General features: G+C 47.8%; 1 non-coding gene and 1 pseudogene across 1 annotated transcript; both read right to left on the bottom strand.

Moving 5' to 3' along the window:
* Positions 1–5,358: 5,358 nt before the first annotated feature.
* Positions 5,359–5,465, bottom strand: LOC117069188. The gene has a single exon (XR_004431433.1). It is a non-coding gene; the product is annotated as a U6 spliceosomal RNA (small nuclear RNA).
* Positions 5,466–21,349: 15,884 nt separating this feature from the next.
* Positions 21,350–22,180, bottom strand: LOC117068907 (annotated as a pseudogene).
* Positions 22,181–22,722: the final 542 nt, after the last annotated feature.

Below are 22,722 nucleotides of genomic sequence, written 5' to 3'. Positions count from 1 at the left end.
TCTGTGTTCTGAACTATTGCTTCACGTCCTTTGGTCACCAAATTGATGAACTTGATTTCTTTCCTTTTTTTAAATCCTGCATGTCCTTCCAGTGAATGAACTTCTTAATTTCTAAGAGCTCTTTATTAGGCTGATGGCCCCTGTTGATTAGATCATTATCAGTGAATGAATTGATCAGGAGTTGGAAAGTTAATCTTGACCAGGAGAAAGACATTGTCTACAGAAAGTTCAATGAATGAGTCAATACTCTACTGCCAACCTCATCCTGGATTTAACCTCTTCTGATGTCTCCCATTTGCCTAAAAACAGAGATTCAGCCGTGGGCCTTACCCAATAAGCCCTCTGTGAAGTCACCATTTCAGAATACAAATTGCTTCCAAGGGAAGTTTCTGGGTCAAGGTCTAAGTCTGTTGGGCATGACCCACAGTTGGAGGCTCCAATATAAGCTATACAAGTCTTTTAAAATTTGTATTTATTTTTTATAGTTTTAAAAATTAGAGACAGGGGTCTCACTATGTTCCCCGGGCTAGTCTCAAACTCCTGGGCTGAAGTGAACCTCCCACCTAATCCTCCCAAAGTACTAGGATTACAGCTAGCCTTTTCATTCCTATTACTGAACACCTGCTGGGTGCCAGGCTCGCTGTAGGAGGCTCACCTCAGGGATGTCCCCATAGCATCCCACAGTTGTATTCTAGGCTCCTGCATACAGGCTGAGGCCATGTGGGGACCAGTGAATACATTACCTATCTGCCCCGAAAAGAAGGAAAAAGCTCTGGATGTAATGAAATCATATCAAGATATTAAGTGCTAAAAAGCAAGGTGCAAGCCGCGCTCGGTGGCTCACGCCTGTAATCCCAGCACTTTGGGAGGATGAGGCAAGTTGATCACCTGAGGTCAGGCATTCAAGACCAGCCTGGGCAACATGGCAAAACCCCGTCACTACTAAAAATAGAAAAAAATTCCCCGGGCGCGGTGGTGTGCGCCTGTAATCCCAGCTACTTGGGAGGCTGAGGCAGAATGACTCAAACCTGAGAGGTGGAGGTTGCAGTAATCCGAGATTGCACCACTGCACTCCAGCCTGGGCAACGACTTTGTCTCAAAAAAAAAAAAAAAAAAAACAAGGCGCGAAACACCATTATACAGGTATTTCTTAGAGACATATAAACCATCTCTGCAGAGAGGGAAATGTGCCTGTCTCTGAGGAGTAGCTGGTAGCTGTCAGCAGGGGTGTAAGGAAGATTCTTTACTAAATATCCTTTCCCATGTCTTGATTTTATTTTTTATCATTTACAAATATTATCGGCATTATTATTATTATTATTATTATTATTTAGAGATGGGGTCTCACCATATTGCCCAGGCTGATCTTGAACTCCTAGGCTCAAGCAATCCTCCCTCCTCAACTGATCCTCCCGCCTTGGCCTCCCAAAGTGCTGGGAGTACAGGTGTGAGGCACTGGGCCCAGCCAGTTTTTTTTTGTAAGCATGAATTATTGTTATTATTATTTCAAGACAGAATCTCTGTTGTCCAGGCTGGAGTTTGATGGCACAATCACCACTCACAGCACCCTTGACCTCCTGGGCTCAAGTGATCCTCCCACCTCAGCCTCCCACGTAGTTGGGACTATAGGTGCCCAGGATTTTTCCTTTTCGGAGCAGATGGGTAATGTATTCACTGGTCCCCACATGGCCTCGGCCTGTGTGCAGGAGCCTAGAATACAAATTTGGGATGCTATAGGGACACCCCTGAGGTGAGCCTCCTGCATCGACACAGTCCTACAGGATTGGCCCCCTGTGGCCATTTGAGCTCCCCACCCTAGCCCCCATACTCACTATCGCCCACAAAGTATTGGAATTCGGGTGTGAGCCATGAATCTGGATAATTGGATTAATTTTTAATAGGGTAGCAAAAAGTTGTCCATGATAGAGGAACTGTTGAGTGTAAAACTGGTCCATCAATGGAATTTTTTACAGCTGTTAAAATGTTGATGCCCGGCCGGGCCTGGTTGCTCATACCTGTAATCCCTGCACTTTGGGAGGCTGAGGTGGGCAGATCATGAGGTCAAGAGATCAAGACCATCCTGGCTAACATGGTGAAACCCCATCTCTACTAAAAAATACAAAAAAAAAAAAAATGAGCTGGGTGCGGTGGCGGGTGCCTGTAGTCCCAACTACTCGGGAGGCTGAGGCAGGAGAATGGCATGAACCCGGGATGTGGAGCTTGCAGTGAGCCAAGATCACACCACTGCACTCCAGCCTGGGCAACAGAGTAAGACTCCGTCTCAAAAGAAAAAAGAAATGTTGATGCCTGGCCGGGCATGGTGGCTCACACCTGTAATCCCTACACTTTGGGAGGCCAAGGTGGATGGATCACCTGAGGTCGGGAATTCAAGACCAGCCTGACCAACATGGAGAAACCCCATCTCTACTAAAAATACAAAATTAGCTGGGCGTGGTTGCGCATGCCTGTAGTCCCAGTACTTTGGGAGGCCAAAGTGAATGGATCACTTGAGGTCAGGAGTTTGAGAGCAGCCTGGCCAACGTGGTGAAACCCTGTCTCCACTAAAAATACAAAAAATTAACTGGGTGTGGCAGCAGGCGCCTGTAATCCCAGTTACTTGGGAGGCTGAGACAGGAGAATTGCTTGAACCCAGGAGGTGGAGGTTACACTGAGCTGAGATTGTGCCACTGCACTCCAGCCTGGGTGACAGAGCGAGACTCCATCTCAAAAAAATTAAAAAAAAAAATAAAAAAAAGTTGATGCCCTTCTGTGGGTACATAAACCCTCCCCCATCCCGGATCTCTTGTAGGAAAAGCCAGAGCCTTCACCATGGCCCACAACAAGGTCCTACAAGATTGGCCCCCTGTGACCACTGGAGCTCCCCACCCTAGCCCCCATACTCACTACTGCCCACAAGGCTCTGACTACAGGGGAACCACATCAGCCATGCTCCTGCTTTGGGGACCTTGCATCTGGTGTTCCCTGTCTTCTCCCAGCTCTTCTCCCAGATAGCCACAGGCCTCACCCCCCATCGCAGCAAAGCCTCCCAGGCCACCATTTCATCCCCCTCTCCTCCCTTTCCCTCTGGCACTCCTTACCCTCTTGCTGCTTAGTTTTTCTCCACTTCGCTCACAATCTGGCATGGTATATGTTTCACTTATTTTGTTGATTTCCCTTTAGACCGGAGGTTGCCAAACTACAGCCCTCAGGCCAATTCTGACCAAGGTTTGTTTCTTATATGGTCCTTGAGCTAAGAGTAGCTTCTACAGATGAACACTGCAACCGATTTAATGATAGATCACACTAACTTGGAACCTCAATTAAGGCAACATGTAAACCTTCAAAATTCCATGCTTGCGGGACCTCGTGGTTCGTGCCTGTAATCCCAGCACTTTGGAAGGTGAGGCAGGCGGATTGTTTGAGCCCAGGAATTTGAGACTAGCCTGGGTAAAATGGCAAAGTCTCATCTCTACAAAAAATACGAAACTCAGCCGGGCATGGCGGCGTGCACCTGTAGTCCCAGCTACTTGGGAGGCTGAGGTGGGAGGATCACTTGAGCCCAGGAGGTCAAGGGTGCTATGAGCGGTGATCGTGCCATCGAACTCCAGCCTGGACAACAGAGATTCTGTCTTGAAATAATAATAATAATAATAATAATAATTCATGCTTACAAAAAAAAACTGGCTGGGCCCAGTGCCTCACACCTGTAATCCCAGCACTTTGGGAGGCCAAGGCGGGAGGATCAGTTGAGTCCAGGAGTTCCAGACCAGCCTGGGCAATGTATCAAGACCCTATCTCTATTATTTATATTTTAAAAACAAACAGGTTGGGCACGGTGGCTCACACCTGTAATCCCAGCACTTTGGGAGGCCAAGAAGGGTGGATCGCTTGAATTCAGAAGTTTGAGATCAGCCTGGCCAACATGGCAAAACCCCGCCTTTACCAAAAAATAAACACAAAAATTAGCCAGGTGTAGTGGTGTGTACCTATAATCCCAGCTGCTTAGGAGGCTGAGGTGGGAGGATTGCTTGAACCTGGGAAATCGAGGCTGCAGTGAGCCAATATTGCACCACTGCACTCCAGCCTGGGTGACAATGGGAGACCCTGCCTCAAAATAAAAAATTAAATTAAAAAAATGAAAAAATCATACTCAAATTTTATCATAATTTAAATATTGTCCATAAAAATTTTGTGGGAATTTGTTTTATCTTGTTATATGAGTACTGACGACATCCTTGCTATTTAAGTCTGCAAAACCTAAACATTCACTCTGTGCTCTAGACAGCTCCACACAGGCAGGAACTTTGTCTTGTCTGCTACTATGACCTGAGCACCAAGAACAGGGTCTGGTTCAGTAATTATTAGCTGAATGAAATGAATGAACTCATACACACACACACACACGTGTGTGTGTGTGTATATATATGTACACATACATATATGTATAATTTTTTTTTTTTTTTTGGAGGCAGAGTCTTGCTCTGTTGCCCAGGCTGGAGTGCAGTGGGATGATCTCGGCTCACTGCAGCCTCTGCCTCCCAGGTTCAAGTGATTCTCATGCCTCAGCCTCCCGAGTAGCTGGAATTACAGGCACCCGCCACCGCACCAGGGTAATTTTTGTATTTTTAGTAGAGATGGAGTTTCACCATGTTGGCCAGGCTGGTCTCGAACTCCAGTTCGAGAGTTATATATGCCCAGTCTGAACTCATATATTTTTAACTGAAAAAAATATCAGGTGTTGCTGAGCGTGGTGGCTCATGCCTGTAATCCCAGCACTTTTGGGAGGCCGAGGCGGGAGGATCACCTGAGGTCAGGAGTTGGAGACCAGCCTGACCAACATGGAGAAACCCTGTCTCTACTAAAAATACAAAATTAGCTGGGCATGGTGACGCATGCCTGTAATCCCTACTTGGGGGGCTGAGGCAGGAGAATCACTTGAACCCGGGAGGCGGAGGTTGCAGTGAGCCAAGATCGCGCTATTGCACTCCAGCCTGGGCAACAAGAGCAAAACTCCATCTCAAAAACAAAAAACAGGTGTTTAAAAAAAAAATCAAGCGGGCTGGGTGCAGTGGCTCATGGCTGTAATCCCAGCATTTTGAGAGGCCAAGGCAGGAGGATCCGTTGAGCCCAGGAGTTCAAGACCAGCCTGGGCAAGATGGCAGGACTGTGTCAACGACAACAAAATTAATAATTAGTTGGGTATGGTGGCACACACCTGTAGTCCCAGCTACTTGAGAGGCTGAGTTGGAAGGATCCCTTGAGCCCAGGAGTTGGAGACTGCAGCTAACTATGATCATGTCACTGCACTCCAGCCTGGGTGACAGAGAAGACTCCATCACTTTTTCTTTCTTTTTAATTAAAAATATGGAATGCTTTATGAATTTGTGTGTCATCCTTGCACAAGGGCCATGCTAATGTTCTCTGTATCATTCCAAATGTAGTGTATGTGCTGCCAAAGCGAGTGCAGGACTTCGTCTCTTAAAAGAATATATCAGGTGAACAGCATATATAATAGGCTGCCTTTTGTGCAGAAGTAAATAAGATAATATCTGTCTCTGAGAGATCCAAGAAGCTGGCTGCTTCAGAGCACGGGAGCAGGGCGGGGAAGAAAGATGGCTTCTTTCTCTACAAGCATTTTTTTTATTTTTGTTTTTTGAGATGGAGTCTCCTCTGTCACCCAGCCTGGAGTGCAGTGCCACTATCTCAGCTCACTGCAAGCTCTGCCTCCCGGGTTCATGCCATTCTCCTGCCTCAGCCTCCTGAGTATCTGGGACTATAGGTGCCCACCACCACGCCCAGCTAAATTTTTTATTTTTAGTAGAGATGGGGTTTCACGGTGTTAACCAGGATGGTCTTGATCTCCCGACCTCGTGATCCACCTGTCTCGGCCTCCCAAAGTGCTAGGATTATAGGCATGAGCCACCTCCCAGCACCTTTTTTTTTTTTTTGACATGGAGTCTGGCTCTGTTGTCCAGGCTGGAGTGCAGTGGCTCAATCTCGGCTCACTGCAACTTCCATCTCCCAAGTTCAAGTGATTCTCCTGCCTGGTCTCCTGAGGAGCAGCTGGGACTACAGACACATGCCACTGTGCCCAGCTAATTTTTGTATTTTTATTAGAAACAGGTTTTTGCCATGTTGGCCAGGGTGGTCTCGAACTCCTGACCTCAGGTGATCCGCCTGCCTTGGCCTCCAAAGTGCTGGGATTACAGGCGTGCGCCACTGTGCCTGGGCTCTAAAAATCTTTTTTTGTTTGTTTGTTTGTTTTTGTTTTGAGATGGAGTCTCCCTCTGTCACCCAGGCTGGAGCGCAGTGGTGTGATCTTGGCTCACTGCAACTTCTGCCTCCTGGGTTCAAGCGATTCTCCTGCCTCAGCCTCCCCAAGTAGCTGGGACTACAAGTGTGCACCACCACGCCCAGCTAATTTTTTTTTTTTTTAGTAGAGACGAGGTTTCACCATGTTGGCCAGGCTGCTCTTGAACTCTTGACCTCAGGTGATCCACCTGCCTCGGCCTCCCAAAGTGCTGGGATTACAGGCGTGAGCCCAGCCTAGAAGCCATTTGAAAGAATATGAATGTTTTATTTCAGATATGTATCACTATTTCAAATAAACTTTTCATGAAAAAAACTCAGCCACAAAAAATGAGACAGATACTGACAGCCTCTGAGACTCTTCTTCCTCTGTCCGACGGAGTAATATGTCTGGTGACCAACCAGCCCAGTTTGCCTGGCACTGAGGGTGTTCTGGGGCAATCCCGGACAAAGTGGGAGGAGGTGGTCACCTTGGAAAAAGGAAAGTTGTGGAAGCCTTCAAGGGTGGATGTGTGGGGACCGAGCTGGGCCCCGAAGCCAGGCCTCTCTGCACCTGCCCAGGTCCGATTACACATCTGCCAGAGCCCAGTTCCACACCTGGGAGATCGATGCCTCTGGAGCTCAAGGCCTGAGATAGGCCATTGGGATGTCCCTATAGTGCAAAGGGCACCTTCCCCGGTGAGTCTCTGGGCACTTGCAGGGTGGGCTGGCTCAGGGCCTCATACATGCACACTTGCTCCCACACTTCTCATTCAGACTGTCTCAGCCTTGGCCCCTTACCCATCAGACTGCACTGATAGAGCCCTGCTCTCTCCATCTGCCTGGCAGAAGGCTGAACCTGCCTCCAGGAAAGCCCCAGGGTCTCCTGGCTCCCCTACCGGCACCTACCTTCATACCTGTAGAGCTTTGTGCATCTTTGACCCACAGCAGGTGAGAGGTATTGGCAAGAGGAAAGTGAGAGCAAACTCTTTTGTTTTCTTTTTCTGATTTAGGGACTTGGCTGCCGCGCAGACCACAGTGACCTGGCTCTCGTGGCTGCCTGCAGTCTCTTTTTTCCCCAAGGATGCCTGGAACACCCTTCCCCAGATCCTCCCAGAGCTGGCCTCAGTTCAAATATTACCTTAGTGATGTTAATGCCATTTCCCTTTCCCATCTCTGTCACATTGGCCTTGCGTGGTAGGCAAGATTATCAGCTCCATTTTATAAATGAGGAAACTGAGGCTCAGAGAGATGCTGTACTAACATGCCCAAGGCGTAGTGAGCAAGCTGTGGCGGGTACCTGGCTGAATGGGCTAGGATACTGTGATAAACCAGCTGCGCAGACAAGGTTCCTGCACCGCGTAGCTCACAGGCAAGGGGGGAGGAGGGGTAACAGCTGGTTCAGTGTTCATGCAACTCTGAGGCACCTAAGGTGACTCAGAGGAGTGAGAGCCAGGCTGACTCCAGCTTGAGGTCACAGGCATGAGCAGGTGAGTGAGGGGGTTGGCGGAGGGTGGGGTAAGAGGACATTCCAGGTGACAGTGATAAAAAAGCCCAGGGGCAGATGAGTGTTCCAGGAAATGAAAGTGTTCAGGGAGGCCCCTTAGAGTTTCTGAGACTGCCAGTTTTTTTTTGTTGTTGTTACTTTATTTTGTTTTATTTTTGGTGAAACGGAGTCTCACTCTATCACCCAGGCTGGAGTGCAATGGCGTGATCTCGCTGCCTCCGCTGCCCAGGTTCAAGCGATTCACCTGTCTCAGCCTCCCAAGTAGCTGGGATTACAGGCGCCTGCCACTGCGTCCAGTTAATTTTTGTATTTTTAGTAGAGATGGGGTTTCACCATCTTGGCCAGGCTGGTCTTGAACTCCTGAACTTGTGATTCTCCCGCCTTGGTCTCCCAAAGTGCTGGGATTACAGGTGTGAGCCACCACACCCAGCTGAGACTGCCAGTATTTTTTTAAACCAGAAATGCTTAAATGGAGTTTAGAAAACTATGGTCTGTTTGTCATACTTTTATTGAAAACATTAACACTTTTAACACATATATACAAATCACTACAGAGCACGGAGCCTGGGGTGGAGCCTAGCCCTTCAACCTCTGCTTCTGTGACCCCGGGTCAGTCCCTTCCCTTCAATTGTAACCACACCCAGGACAGGAGCTGAAACTGACGGCCACCTCAGCAGCCCACACACACCCCCTCACCAAGAGCAACCCCTCTCCTGACCTCACCTGGCTTTTCTCACTTATCTTGGAGATTAATAGTTTCCAGATAAAATACAGATGCCCAATTACATGTGAAGTTTAGATAAACAACAAATAGGTTTTTAGTGTATAAGGCTGCATGAGACACATTCTTCATTTTAATTTCAATTTTAACTGGGCCTTCTGTGGTTTTATTTGCTATTATCTGCCAACCCTACTTGGAGATGGGCTCCTAGCAGCATTTCCAGCGCAATCTATAACCAGTCTCCTGTTGATGGGCAATTAGGTCGTTTCCCATTTTTTGCTTTCCAGGAACAATAGCCCCATGAAGATCCTTGCACAAAGGACTCTGACCTCATCTACGATTGTATCCGCTGGGTGTGTTCCTAAAAGTCGCTTAGTCACTTTCCTGACTAGATTCCTGTGGCCATGGAGACCCCATGGATCAGAAGAATTCCTTCTCAGTCTCCATCGAAAGCAACTCCCTGTCACTCTCCCAATCTCGCTCTCCATCAACCTTGCTCTTTCTCGTCTCTCTCCATCTCTTTTTTTTTTTTGAGACAGAGTCTCGCTCAGTTGGCCAGGCTAGAGTGCAGTGGCGCAATTTCGGCTCCCTGCAACCTCTGCCTCCCAGGCTCAAGAGATTCTTGTGCCTCAGCCTTCTGAGCAGCTGGGACTACAGTCGTGTGCCACCAAGCCCAGTTAATTTTTGTAATTTTAGTGGAGACAGGGTTTCGCCATGTTGGCCGGGCTGGTTTCGAACTCTAGAACTCAAGTGATCTGCCCAATTCAGCCTTCCAAAGTGCTGGGATTACAGGCGTGAGCCACTGCACCCAGCCTCTGTTTCTCTGCATCTGTCTCTTTCCCCCTCTCTCTGCTTCTATAGATCTCTCTCTCTGACTCTCAGTCTTTCTCTCACAATCTCCCCAGACTGTCAGCCTCTGTCCCTTCTCAGAGACTTTCTCCTTTTGACCCAGCAGCTCTACAAACAAAATAATCTGACAAGTTGGGGAAGATGTATTTTTAAGGATGCTCACTCTAGTACTGTCTGTAGGAGTCAAGCTAGAAACAACCTAAACACCTATTGCTAAACAAAGTATGCTCCGTCCCTATCAGGCAGCATCATGCGGCCATTGGAAATAATACCACATTAACATGGAAAGATGTTGACAGGTATCAGTGTGAAAAACACAAGTTATAGATGGACAGTAAAGCATTCGTGCATTTTTGGTTTCAATCAAAACTATAATGACCCGGGCCAGGCAAGGTGGCTCACGCCTGTAATCCTAGCACTTTGGGAGGCCGAGGCGGGCGGATTGCCTGAGCTCAGGAGTTCAAGACCAGCCAGGGCAATATCGTAAAACCCTGTCTCTACTAAAATACAAAAAATCAGCCTGGCATGGCAGCGTGTGCCTGTAGTCCCAGCTGCTTGGGAGGCTGAGACAGGAGAATCGCTTGAACCTGGGAGGCGGAGATCGCAGTGAGCCGAGATTGCGCCATGGCACTCCAGCCTGGGCAACAGAGCAAGACACTCTCTCAATAAAAATAAAAATTAAAAAAAAAATATATATATATAATGACCCAAAGACATGTAAGAGTTTCACTGCTGATTGAAATAGTCATCCTGGTTGTCTCAGGGACTGGGATGGGGGGGAGGGGGATGGGGCGGTAGGAGGAGGAGTGGCTTCCACTTCCTTCTTTATATTTGTCTTCCCTGTTATTTTTTTTAAACAAGGGGCATTATAATTTTTAACACTGTGCATTTGTGCATATTTGCTTTATTATACCCTACCTGTGTGTTCATGTGTGTGTATATGTATTTTTTTATATGCACATACACTATTATTTTCTAAACCATATCAGAGTGGATTAGAGATGTCATGCCCCTTTACCCCATACTCTTTACTGTATGTCTGCTAAGAATAAGGACATTCTGTTACATAACTGTGATATGATTATCAAAATCAGGAAATCTAACATGGATCAATTACTTATTCCTTATTCCATAGGCCATATTCAATTGGCCCAATAACATCCTTTATAGCAAGCCTCACACCCTCAAGGATTCAATTCAGGATCATGCAGCATTGCAGTTAGTTGTCAGGCATCTTGAGTTTCTGATCTTGACATTTTGAAAGATTTGTGGACTCCCCCAATTGGATTTGCCTGATGCTTCCTTATGATGACACTCAGCCTCTATGTTTTCCTTCCTGGAACGGCAGAAGTGGTGCTGCCTCTTCAGTACATCCCATTGAGTCACCTATGGTCTTTTCCATTATCTGTGATAGTAACTTTCATTGCTTAGTTAAGATGGGATCAGCTAGGTTTCGACACTAGCAGTGATTCTACAAAGTCACTAATTTTCCCTTTCTAAATAATGTATGCAATCATCTGAGACTATGTAAATAGACTAGATTTTTTTTTTTTTTTTTGAGACAGCGTATCACTCTGTTGCCCAGCCTGGAGTGCAGTGACGGGATCTCGGCTCACTGCAACCTCCACCTCCTGGACTCAAAAGATCCTCCCACCTCAGCCTCCTAACTGGAATTACAGGTGTGCGCCACCACACCTGGCTATTTTTTTTACATTTTTTTGTAGAGAGGGGGTTTCACCATGTTGCCCAGGCTGATCTCAAACTCCTGGGCTTAGGCGATCTTCCTACCTAGGCATCCCAAAGTGCTGGGATTACAGGTGTAAGCCACTGCATCCAGCCCTAGATGATTTTTATAATCAGAAAAGGTAATCATGACTTTAAATTCTTGCAACCTGTAAGGGCTGAGCTAATCCAGACTTCTAATCACCAGAAGTCTCCAACCCACCCCTGTCACAATGTGTTTAATGTAGCACTATCCCATCTTTTTTTTTTTTTTTTTGAGATGGAGTCTTGCTCTGTCACCCAGGCTGGAGTGCAGTGGCATGATCTCGGCTCACTGCACCCTCCGCCTCCTGGGTTCAAGCGATTACTCCTGCCTCAGCCTCCCGAGTAGCTGGGACTACAGGAGCCTGCCACCACACCTAGCTAATTTTTGTATTTTCAGTAGAGACTGGGTTTCTCTTGACCTCGTGATCCAACTGCCTTGGCCTCTCAAAGTGCTGGGATTACAGGCATGATCCACCACGCCCTGCCTTTCTGGTCTTACATTATATAAGGACTTTTGAAACCAGCCTACAGATGGATTTCACCTGAGGCTTTTTTAAAGATACAGATTCCCAGGACCCACCAATTAGAGTCTCTAAGGCAGGGGCCTGAGAATAGATTTTTGTAGCAAGTGCCTCCCAGGTAATTCATCTCTTCAGGCCAAATTAGGGAATCACTTCACTTCATAGTAATGTTTAGTCATCAAACATTAACAGCTAGCTGCTGGGGTGGGGTTGGGCCCTGGGAGGTCTCAGGAATGGATGAGACAAACAATAGTGACATTGGTAGCTTGCACTGATTAAGCACTTACATTGTGCAATGCTCTGGATTATTTCACTAAATTCCCACAACTCTATGAGAAAGACACTTATTAGCCCCATTTACAGATAAGCACAAACAGATTAGAATAACTTGTTCAAGGTCAAGTTAGTGAGTGGTCAGCTGACCCCTAGATTAGCTAGTGTGGATGCTGGGAATAGGAGACTCCACGCAGTCTGTGCTGGGGACTATACATCTAATCGCACCTCTGCACTGGAATATCAAGTCTCACTTCTTGTCCTGGGCAAATGACCTCAGCTTCTCTGGGCTCCATTCCCTAGTCTACAAAGGTAATGCTATTTAGTATCCCTGCACCAACGCTAGCTAAGATAATTCCATGAGATCCACTTTCCTGGAGAATCTGAATGCCTGGTTTTGATCACCTTTCAGGGCCTAAAGTGGGAAGGATTAAATCAAAATTACTGTCAGGAACCAGGGATGAAAATAATTACCATCATTGTCGCTTTTCTTTTTCTTTCTTTTTTTTTTTGAGACGGCGTCTCACTCTGTCGCCCAGGCTGGAGTGTAGTGGCCGGATCTCGGCTCACTGCAAGCTCCGCCTCCCGGGTTTATGCCATTCTCCTGCCTCAGCCTCCCGAATAGCTGGGACTACAGGCGCCTGCCACCTCGCCCGGCTAGTTTTTTGTATTTTTTTTGAGACGGAGTCTGGCTCTGTCTCCCAGGCTGGAGTGCAGTGGCCGGATCTCAGCTCACTGCAAGCTCCGCCTCCCGGGTTTACGCCATTCTCCTGCCTCAGCCTCCGGAGTAGCTGGGACTACAGGCACCCGCCACCTCGCCCCGCTAGCTTTTTGTATTTTTAGTAGAGACGGGGTTTCACCGTGTTAGCCAGAATGGTCTCGATCTTCTGACCTCGTGATCCGCCCGTCTCGGCCTCCCAAAGTGCTGGGATTACAGGCTTGAGCCACCGCGCCCGGCCGCATTGTCGCTATTCTTGTATTCATGGAGCCCAGCTGAGCCCTGCATGGGACATTCAGCAGAAGACACTGCAGAGAGCCAGGGAATAACAAGGGAGGAATAAAGGGATGACATTGAGGACCTGGGCAGGTAAGACCCCACCTGGCAGTAGCCATCTTGCCTGCCCACCTGTCTTGCCGCCTCTGCCTTCCAAGTTCCGACTTCATGTGCTTCGGTTTGAGGCCCCGCCTCCCCATGGTGATGGACAACGGGAGGCCAGAGCCAGGGGGTGACACTGCCCCCTTCAGGCTCTCCTTACCGCTGCACCAGACTCCTTCCAGGGTGGACAAGCTGCCACGGAAAGCAAGTAACCATCGGAAAAAGTCCCCCTTTTAGTTCTATTTCAATTCTAGGAACACTTATTGAAATGTCTACCCGGGGTCAGGCATGGAGGCCAGTGGTGCACAGGACAGACACAGCCATTACATTCAAGGGCTTAACTTCTTGTAATTGAACAAATAATTTAATGAGAAGGTGTCAGTCGTCTGACAGAGCTGATGTTCATTCAGAACGTTTATTCTGCAAACCTATGTTGAGTAGGGTTGCTAGAGTTAACCAATAAAAATACAGAATGCTCAGTTAACTGAATTTCAGATAAATAGCAAATAATTTTTAGTATGAATATTCCTGGCATTTACTTCCTGGCCTGCTTGTGCAAATTATTCACACTCATATGCAATATTTGGAAAATATTTATACTAATTTGGCCAGGTGCGGTGGCTTGTGCCTATAATCCCAGCACTTTGGGAGGCCAAGGCAGAAAGATCCCTTGAGCCCCAGAGGGAGAGGCTGCAGCGAGCTTGATGGTGCCACTGCACTCCAGCGTGGGAAATGAAGCAAGACCCTATCTGGAAAAAAAAGAAAAAAAAAAGGCAAATATGGGCCTGGGGCACTCAATATTTCAGAGGAAAGGAAATGTGTGTACTCCTTGAGGTGGGGAACATGACCCACTTGAGGTGCAGAAAGAAGACTTGTATGGGGCCGGGTGCAGTGGCTCACCCCTGTAATCCCAGCACTTTGGGAGGCCAAGGCAGGCGGATCACCTGAGGTTGGGAGTTCGAGACCAGCCTGACCAGCCTGAGAAACCCCATCTCTACTAAAAATACAAAATTAGCTGGGCGTGGTGGCGCATGCCTGTAATCCCAGCTACTCAGAAGGTTGAGGGAGGAGAATTGCTTGAACCTGGAAGGCAGAGGTTGAGGTGAGCCAAGGTTGCACCATTGCACTCCAGCACTCCAGCCTGGGCAACAAGAGTGAAACTGTTTTTTTTTTTTTTTTTTTTTTTTTAAAAAAGGCCCGTATGGTTGGAGTAAAAAGAGTGCAGAAGTAGATGTGAAAATATCAACCTAAGTAACAGAAAGAGGTTCTCTAAAAGAGGAAGGGTCCTCAGCCTCCTGAGTAGTTGGGACCACAGGGGTGCATCACCATGTCTGGCTAATGTTTTATAGAAGTGGAGTCTTGCTATATTGCCCAGGCTGGTTTAGAACTCCTGGACTCAAGCTATCCTCCTGCCTCCACCTCCCAAAGTGCTGGGATTACAGGTATGAGCCACTGCACCTGGCCATATACAGGATTTTAAGATAACAACCAGAATCATGACTGACAGAGTCACATAAGGAACATCAGGCATTCATAAATTGAATATAATCTGTAGAATATTCACATTAATTGGCCGGGCGCGGTGGCTCACGCCTGTAATCCCAGCACTTTGGAAGGCCAAGGTGGGTGGATCACAGGGTCAGGAGTTCGAGACCAGCCTGGCCAACATAGTGAAACCCCATGTCTCCTAAAAAATACAAAAAATAAACAAGGTGTGGTGGCGGGTGCCTGTGGTCCCATCTACTCAGGAGGCTGAGGCAGGAGAATCGCTTGAACCTGGGAGGCGTTGGTTGCAGTGAGCTGAGATTGTGCCATTGCACTCCAGCTGGGGCAATAGTGTGAGACTCTGTCTCAAAAACAAAAACAAAAAGTTCACGGCTGGGCGTGGTGGCTCATGCCCGTAATCCCAGCACTTTGGGCAGCCAAGGCGGATGTATCACGAGGTCAGGAGATCGAGAACATCCTGGTTAACACGGTGAAACCCCATCTCTACTAAACAAAATACAAAAAATTAGCTGGGCGTAGTGGTGGGCGCCTGTAGTCCCAGCTACTCAGGAGGCTGAAGCAGGAGAATGGTGTGAACCCGAGAGGCGGAGCTTCCAGTGAGCCGAGATCGCGCCACTGCACTCCAGCCTGGGCGACAGAGCAAGACTCTGTCTCATAAAAAAAAAAAAAAAAAAAAAATCACATTAATAAAATATCCATACACATTTAACTTTAGAAGAGATTAACATAATCAAAAGTATGACAGATAACGTTAGGAATCTATGGATTTATATAATTTTTGAAATATTTATACCAATAACATACCCATAAATGTAACTGAAAGATCTAGTAATAGAATCATTTATCACTTGACAATGCTTCCTGTACAACTTACCAGATAAATCTAATCATTTAATATCTCTACAAGTTGAGAAATACATCATTAGGGGCCCTCCATGGGCCCAACTGCAAAATCCCGAAGTTCATTCCAGTTCAAAAAGACTTAATTGGCTGGGCATGGTGACTCAGGCCTGTTAATCCCAGCACTTTGGGAGGCTGAGATATGAGGACTACTTGAGGCCCGGAGTTCCGGACCAGCCTGGGTAACATAGTGAGATTCCCGTCTCTACAACAACAAATAAATACAAATTTAAAAGAAAAAGAAAACCTGCCAGGCAAGGTGGCTCACGCCTGTAATCCCAGCACTTTGGGAGGCCGAGGCGGGCGGATTACCTGAGGTCAGGAGTTCGAGACCAGCCTGACTAACATGGTGAAACCCTGTCTCTACTAAAAATACAAAACTTAGCCCGTCATTGTGGCACACACCTGTAATCCCAGTTACTCAGGAGGCTAAGGCAGGAGAATGGCTTGAACCCGGGAGTCAGAGGTTGCAGTGAGCCGAGATCGTGCCACTGCACTCCAGCCTGGGCAACAGAGCAAGACTCCATCTCAACAACAACAACAACAACAACAAAATTAGCCAGGCGCGGCGGCGTGCCTGTAATCCAAGCTACTCGGGAGGCTGAGACAGGGCGAACTGCTTGAACCCGGGAGGCGGAGGTTTCAGTGAGCCGAGATTGCGACACTGCACCCTAGCCTGGGTGACAGAGTGAGACTCTGTCTCAAAAAAATAAAAAAGAAGAAGAAAACCTGGGCCGGGGGTGGGGTCTCACACCTGTAATCCCACCACTTTGGGAAGCTGAGGTGGGCGAATCACGAGGTCAGGAGATCAAGACCATCCAGGCTAACATGGTGAAACCCCATCTCCACTAAAAAATAGAAAAAATTAGCCAGGCATGGTTGTGGGGACCTGTAGTCCCAGCTACTCGGGTGGCTGAGGCAGGAGAATGGTGTGAACCCAGGAGGCAGAGCTTGCAGTGAGCCGAGATTGTGCCACTGCACTCCAGCCTGGACGACAGAGTGAGACTGTCTCAAAAAAAAAAAAAAAAAAAAGAAAAAGAAAAAGAAAACCTGGTTAACATAGGGGATATGAATTTTTTAGTTTTGTAGCAGTGTATTTTTAATATATCTTTAGAAAGACATATAAATAATTCCCTTCTAATTATAGCCAACTTGATCACACACAAAATGCTTTTCATAAATTCTCCCTTCATGAACATCATCATGACTTATTTGGACCACTGAAGATGTGCTTTGACTCTCTGCCCTGTCTTATACTTCCTCTTCGTTAAATACCAATCATTTTACTTTAGAACATAAATTTACCAAAGATTCTTCCCCATACAAAATTATTCTCTTTTCTTTCTAACCTTCCTTATTAAAAATATACTTCATATCCATAACTTTCTTCTTATCTCTCTCTCTCAGTTATTGGTTTCTTACTATCTTGTTTCTATTTCCTTCATAAGTCCATTTTTTCTTTTCTGTTTTTGAGATGGAGTCTCTCTCTGTCGCCCAGGCTGGAATGCAGTAACGCAATCTCGGCTCACTGCAAGCTCCTCCTTCTGGGTTCAAGCGATTCTCCTGCCTCAGCTTCCCATGTAGCTGGGACTACAGGCACGAGCCATCACGCCCAGCTAATTTTTGTATTTTTAGTAAAGATGGGGTTTTGACATGTTGGCCAGGCTGGTCTCAAACTCTTGACCTCAGGTGATCTGCCCACCTCAGCCTCCCAAAGTGCTGGGGTTACAGGCAAGAGCCACCACGCCCAGCCAGTCCATATTTTTTAAAAACGTACATAACCTCCAAATTAAACAAAATTATTATTTTATTTTCAATAAAGAACACATTTTTTGGTCAGGTGCGGTGGCTCATGCCTGTAATCCCAACACTTTGGGAGGCCGAGGCGGGCGGATCACGAGGTCAGGAGATCAAGACCATCCTGGCTAACACGATGAAACCCTGTCTCTACTAAAAATACAAAAAAATTAGCCAGGCGTGGTGGCCGGCGCCTGTAGTCCCAGCTACTCGGGAGGCTGAGGCAGGAGAATAGTGTGAACCAGGGAGACAGAGCTTGCAGTGAGCAGAGATGGCGCCACTGCACTCCAGCTTGGCAACAGAGCAAGACTCCATCAAAAACAAAAAAAACAAAAAAAAAAACAAAACAAAAAAAACCCAGTTTTGGCCGGGCACAGTGGCTCACGACTGTAATCCCAGCACTTTGGGAGGCCGAGGAGGGTGGATCACTTGAGGCCAGGAGTTCAAGACCAGCTTGGGCAACATAGTGAGTCCCTATCGCTACAAAAAAAAAAAAAAATACAAAATTAGGTGGGTTGTCTGGGCGCGGTGGCTCATGCCTGTAATCTCAGCACTCTGGGAGGCCGAGGCAGGCGGATCATGGGGTCAGGAGATCGAGACCATCCTGGCTAACACGGTGAAACCCTGTCTCTACAAAACATACAAAAAAAAAATTAGCTGGGCGTGGTGGCGGGCACCTGTAGTCCCAGCTACTCAGGAGGCTGAGGCAGGAGAATGGCGTGAACCCAGGAGGTGGAGCTTGCAGTGAGCCGAGATCGCGCCATTGTACTCCAGCCTGGGCAACAGAGTGAGACTCCGTCTCAAAAAAAAAAAAAAAAAAATTAGGTGAGTGTGGTGGCACATGTCTATAGTCCCAGCTACTTGGGAGGCTGAGGCAGGAGGATCACTTGAGCCCAGGAGTTCAAGGCTGCAGTGAGCTATGATTATGCCATTATACTCCAGTCTAGGGGACAGAGTGAGACCCTGTCTCTAAAACAAAACAAAACAGCCTCTACCAAAAAGAGGGAGGCTCAACCTGAGAGAAAACTCACCAGGACAGAAAAGGTGAACCATGGAAGCAGTGAGTTCAAAGGGCTCTAGTGTATACTGTACACCGGTTCCAAGAATCACTGATTTTTTCCAGTACTAATCTTTTTCAGGTCCCATTTCTGACACCATATATGTCAACCTAAATTAACAGAGAGAGGCTCTCTAGAAGAAAAAGGTATTTAGTCAGGAATAGAGCATTGCCATGGGAATACATGTCTCATAGCAAACTACTGTATATTCGGGGAGGTAAAGGAAGACAAAGGTTTTTGTTTTGTTTTTTGAAACAAGGTCCCCCTCTGTCGCCCAGGCTGGAGTGTAGTGATGCAATCATAGCTCAGGGAAGCCTTGGACTCCTGGACTCAAGTGATCTCGCCTCAACCTCCTGAGTAGCTGGGACTGCACGTGCATGCCACCACACATGGATAGACAAAGGTTGGTTCTTTTTGATGATCAAGTATCAACCAAGCTATGGAACAGACAAAGGTTTTTAAAGGATAAGGCCGGGTGCGGTGGCTCAAGCCTGTAATCCCAGCACTTTGGGAGGCCGAGACGGGCGGATCACGAGGTCAGAAGATCGAGACCATCCTGGCTAACACGGTGAAACCCCGTCTCTACTAAAAAAATACAAAAAGCTAGCGGGGCGAGGTGGCGGGCGCCTGTAGTCCCAGCTACTCGGGAGGCTGAGGCAGGAGAATGGCGTAAACCGGGAGGCGGAGCTTGCAGTGAGCTGAGATCCGGCCACTGCAGTCCAGTCTGGGCGACAGAGCGAGACTCCGTCTCAAAAAAAAATAATAATAAATAAAAAATAAAGGATAAAATGAGGGTTATGCTTTTTAAAAATTTTATTTTTTTGGCCAGGCGCGGTGGCTCACGCCTGTAATCCCAGCACTTTGGGAGGCCGAGGCGGGTGGATCACAAGGTCAGGAGATTGAGACCACGGTGAAACCCCGTCTCTACTTAAAAAAAACAAAAAAAATTAGCCAGGCGCGGTGGCGGGCACATGTAGTCCCAGCTACTCGGGAGGCTGAGGCAGGAGAATGGAGGGAACCCGGGAGGCGGAGCTTGCAGTAAGCCGAGATCGCGCCACTGCACTCCAGCCTGGGCGACAGAGCGAGACTCCATCTCAAAAAAAAAAATTTTTTTTTAAATTTTTTATCTTTGAGACAGGGTCCCGTTGTGTCATCCAGGCTGGGGTGCAGTGGTACAATCTTGGCTTATTGCAGCCTCAACCTCCTGGGCTCAAGCAATCCTCCTGCCTCAGCCTCCTGAAGAGCTGGGACCAGAGGCGGGTGTCACCACACCCAGCTAATTTTTTTTTTTTAAGAGGTGGGTCTGGCTTTGGTCTCAAACTCCTGGGCTGGAACTCCTGGGCTCCAGCGATCTTTCTATCTCTGCCTCCCAAAGTTCTGGGATTACAGGCATGAGCCACCGTGCCCAGCCCACGTAGTTGATTTTTTTTTTTCAAAGACAAGATCTCACTATGTTGGCCAGACTGGTCTCTAACTCCTGGCCTCAAGCGATCCTCCTGCCTCGGGCCTCCCAAAATGTTGGGATTATAGGTGGGAGCCATTGCGCTGGGCAGGTAATTATTTTTAAATTTATCTTTGGCTACAAAGATCATTAACAAGGGTGTCGGCAGTGTGAGGATGTACAGGCAGTTGCTGAGCAGATGTCCTTGTAGAAGTATTTTTTGTATAAAGTTGCATTCCGGGCTGGGTGCAGTGGCTCATGCCTGTAATCCAAGCACTTTAGGAGGCTGAGGCGGGAAGATCACCTGAGGTCAGGAGCTCAAGACCAGCCTGGCCAACATAGTGAAACTCTGTCTCTACTAAAAATACAAAAATTAGCCGGGCATGGTGGTACGTGCCTGTAATCTCAGCTACTAGGGAGGCTGAGGCAGAAGAATCGCTTGAACCTGGGAGGCAGAGGTTGCAGTGAGCCAAGATCACGCCATTATGCTCCAGCCTGGGCAACAAGAGTGAAACTCCGTCTCAAAAAAAAAAAAAAAAAGTTGCATTGTGATGGCCTTTGTGCAAGGTGGTTTTGTGATGTTTGTGAGTCTTTTGTGATAGTTTCTGTTATTAGGCATACAAGCATTCATTGCATAGCCTTCCCTGACTATGTGTCAGGGTTTTTTGGGGTTTTGAGAGGGAGTTTCGCTCTTGGTGTCAGGGTTGTTTTGTTTAACACTAGTGACTACGTTTTGATTCTGAAATGTAGAATCACAAGAAGCCGAGGTTGGAGAGGTAGGCAGGTGGCAGAGGTCACAGGGTCTTCAGGACCCTGTGGGGTGTGGGGCTTTGACGGTAACTGAAGCCACTGAAGGGTTTTAAAGGATATGGTCACATTTGGATTTTTGGAAGATCCTTCTGGCTGCTTGGTGGTGGGGGATTGGATGTTGGCTGGGCAGCAATGGAGAGAGGTCAAATGGAAAGTTGTGGCAATATTTCAGATGAGATCACAGTGGCTTTTAAGATGTAGGTGCCAGTGGGATGATAAGAAAACACAACTGTGTCTTTTGTTTTTTTTTACCTCTGAACTTTTTATTGACCTCCTGTTCCCCAAAGGGTACCCTGCTTCCACTGACTTAATGTCTCAGAACTTTGGTGTCATTGGTCTCAGACACCATTTTGCCATCCACTATCTGGTAGGTAGTGGTCTTTTGGATGGTTTGCATGGAGTTGTGGCTGTCCAGGGCATCACCAAGATTGAAGTCCCCGCTCTCTGCCAGCAGGCGGCAGTAGGTGGCGATCTCAGCTTCCAGCTTGACCTTATGTTCAGCAGGGCCTCCTACTCCTGGGCCTGGTGCTGTCCCTCTGCCTGGGTCTATGCCAGCTCTGACTCCAGGTGCAGCAGTATCCCGCTGAGCTGTTCCATCTGCAGGGTAGAGCAGGCCTCCACCTCCCTCAGGCTGTCCTCCAAGCTGGCCTTCAGATTTCTCATGGAGTCCAGATAGACCTCCAAGGACTGTACATCTCAGTTCTGTGTGAGTCATCTCAGCAGCTCCAACCTTGGTGGACTGCATGCTGACCACTGTGGTGCTCTCCTCAGTCTACTGAGACCAGTACTTGTCCAGCTCCTTTCGGTTCTTCTGAGTCAGCTTGTCACATTGGGCCCGGATGTCTGTCATGATCTTGCCGAGGTCCTGAGAGTTGGGGCATCTACCTCCACAGTCAACCCAGAGCTGGCAATCTGGGCTTGTAGGCCTTTTACTTCCTCTTTGTGGTTCTTCTTCTTGAAGAGCAGCTCCTCCTTGAGAGCCTCGATCTCTGTCTCCAGCTGCAACCAAGTGACATTGATGTCATCAGTGACCTTGTGGAGCCCATGGACGTTGCTCTCCACAGACTGGCACATGGCCAGCTCTGTCTCCTACTTGATTCTAAAGTCATCAGCAGCAAGACGGGCATTGTCGATCTGCAGAATGATGCAAGGATTGTCCACAGTATTTGCGAAGTTCTGAGCCCTCAGGTCCTTGATGGTTTTGAAGTAATCGCTCCAGTCTCTGACCTGGGGTCCCTTCTTCTCCAAGTGCTCCCAGATTTTGCTCTCCAGCTTCTGGTTCTTGGTCTCCAGGCTCCTCATTCTGTCCAGGTAGGAGGCCAGAAGGTCGTTCAGGCTTTGCATGGTCTCCTTCTCATTCTGGATGCCTCCCATTCCTGCTAGATCCCCAGCCATCCCCACGGACAGACCCCTGGACCCCATGCCGCCCCGGAAGCTGGTGGAGCAGGACTTGGAGATCCGGGAACCAGAGCCCCTGGCGCCTGCATAGATGCTGACTGGGCTGCTGACCAGCAAGGCGCCATAGCTGGGCATCTGGACAGAGCCCAGGGACCGGTAGGTAGTTGGTGGAGAAGGTAGAGTGAGTGGCGAAGCTCATGCTGTCCAGGGGGGAGAGTGAGAAGACAGGACTCAGGCTTTGCTGACATTATTTTTTTTATTATCTTTTTGAGACAGTGCCTCACTCTGTTGCCTAGGCTGCAGTGGTACAACTGCAGCTCACTGCAACCTCTGCATCCAGGGTTCTGTGATTCTCCTGCCTCAGCCTACCGAGTAGCTGGGACTACAGGCACCCACTACCATGCCCAGCTAATTTTTGTATTTTTAGTAGAGACGGGGTTTCATCATGTTGGCCAGGCTGGTCTCGAACCCCTGACCTCAAGTGATCTGGCCGCCTAGGCCTCCCAAAGTGCTGGGATTACAGGTGTGAGCCCCCACACCTGGCCCAAATGTGTTAAGAGCTAAAATTAACTTGAGACAACACAGCGAGACTCCTGTCTCAAAAAAATAAAAATAAATAAAATTAACTTGATTTGGTAATATGGGGCATGGTGGTGGACAAGGAATTAAAAGATGAGGTGTGGGTTAATTCTTGAACAATTACAAGGATGGTGGTTATGTCTGCTGGGAAAGAGAAGCCGAGCACACAGCGTGGGGTGGTAGGAAGGTGGTGAGTGAGTTCAGTTTGAGT

Source organism: Trachypithecus francoisi, unplaced genomic scaffold (genome assembly GCF_009764315.1).
Source record: "Trachypithecus francoisi isolate TF-2019V2 unplaced genomic scaffold, Tfra_2.0 Lachesis_group21, whole genome shotgun sequence".
NCBI classification, from domain to species: Eukaryota; Metazoa; Chordata; class Mammalia; order Primates; family Cercopithecidae; genus Trachypithecus; species Trachypithecus francoisi.
The sequence above is the reverse complement of the archived record's forward strand: the minus strand, read 5'-3'. Positions and strand labels throughout refer to the sequence as shown.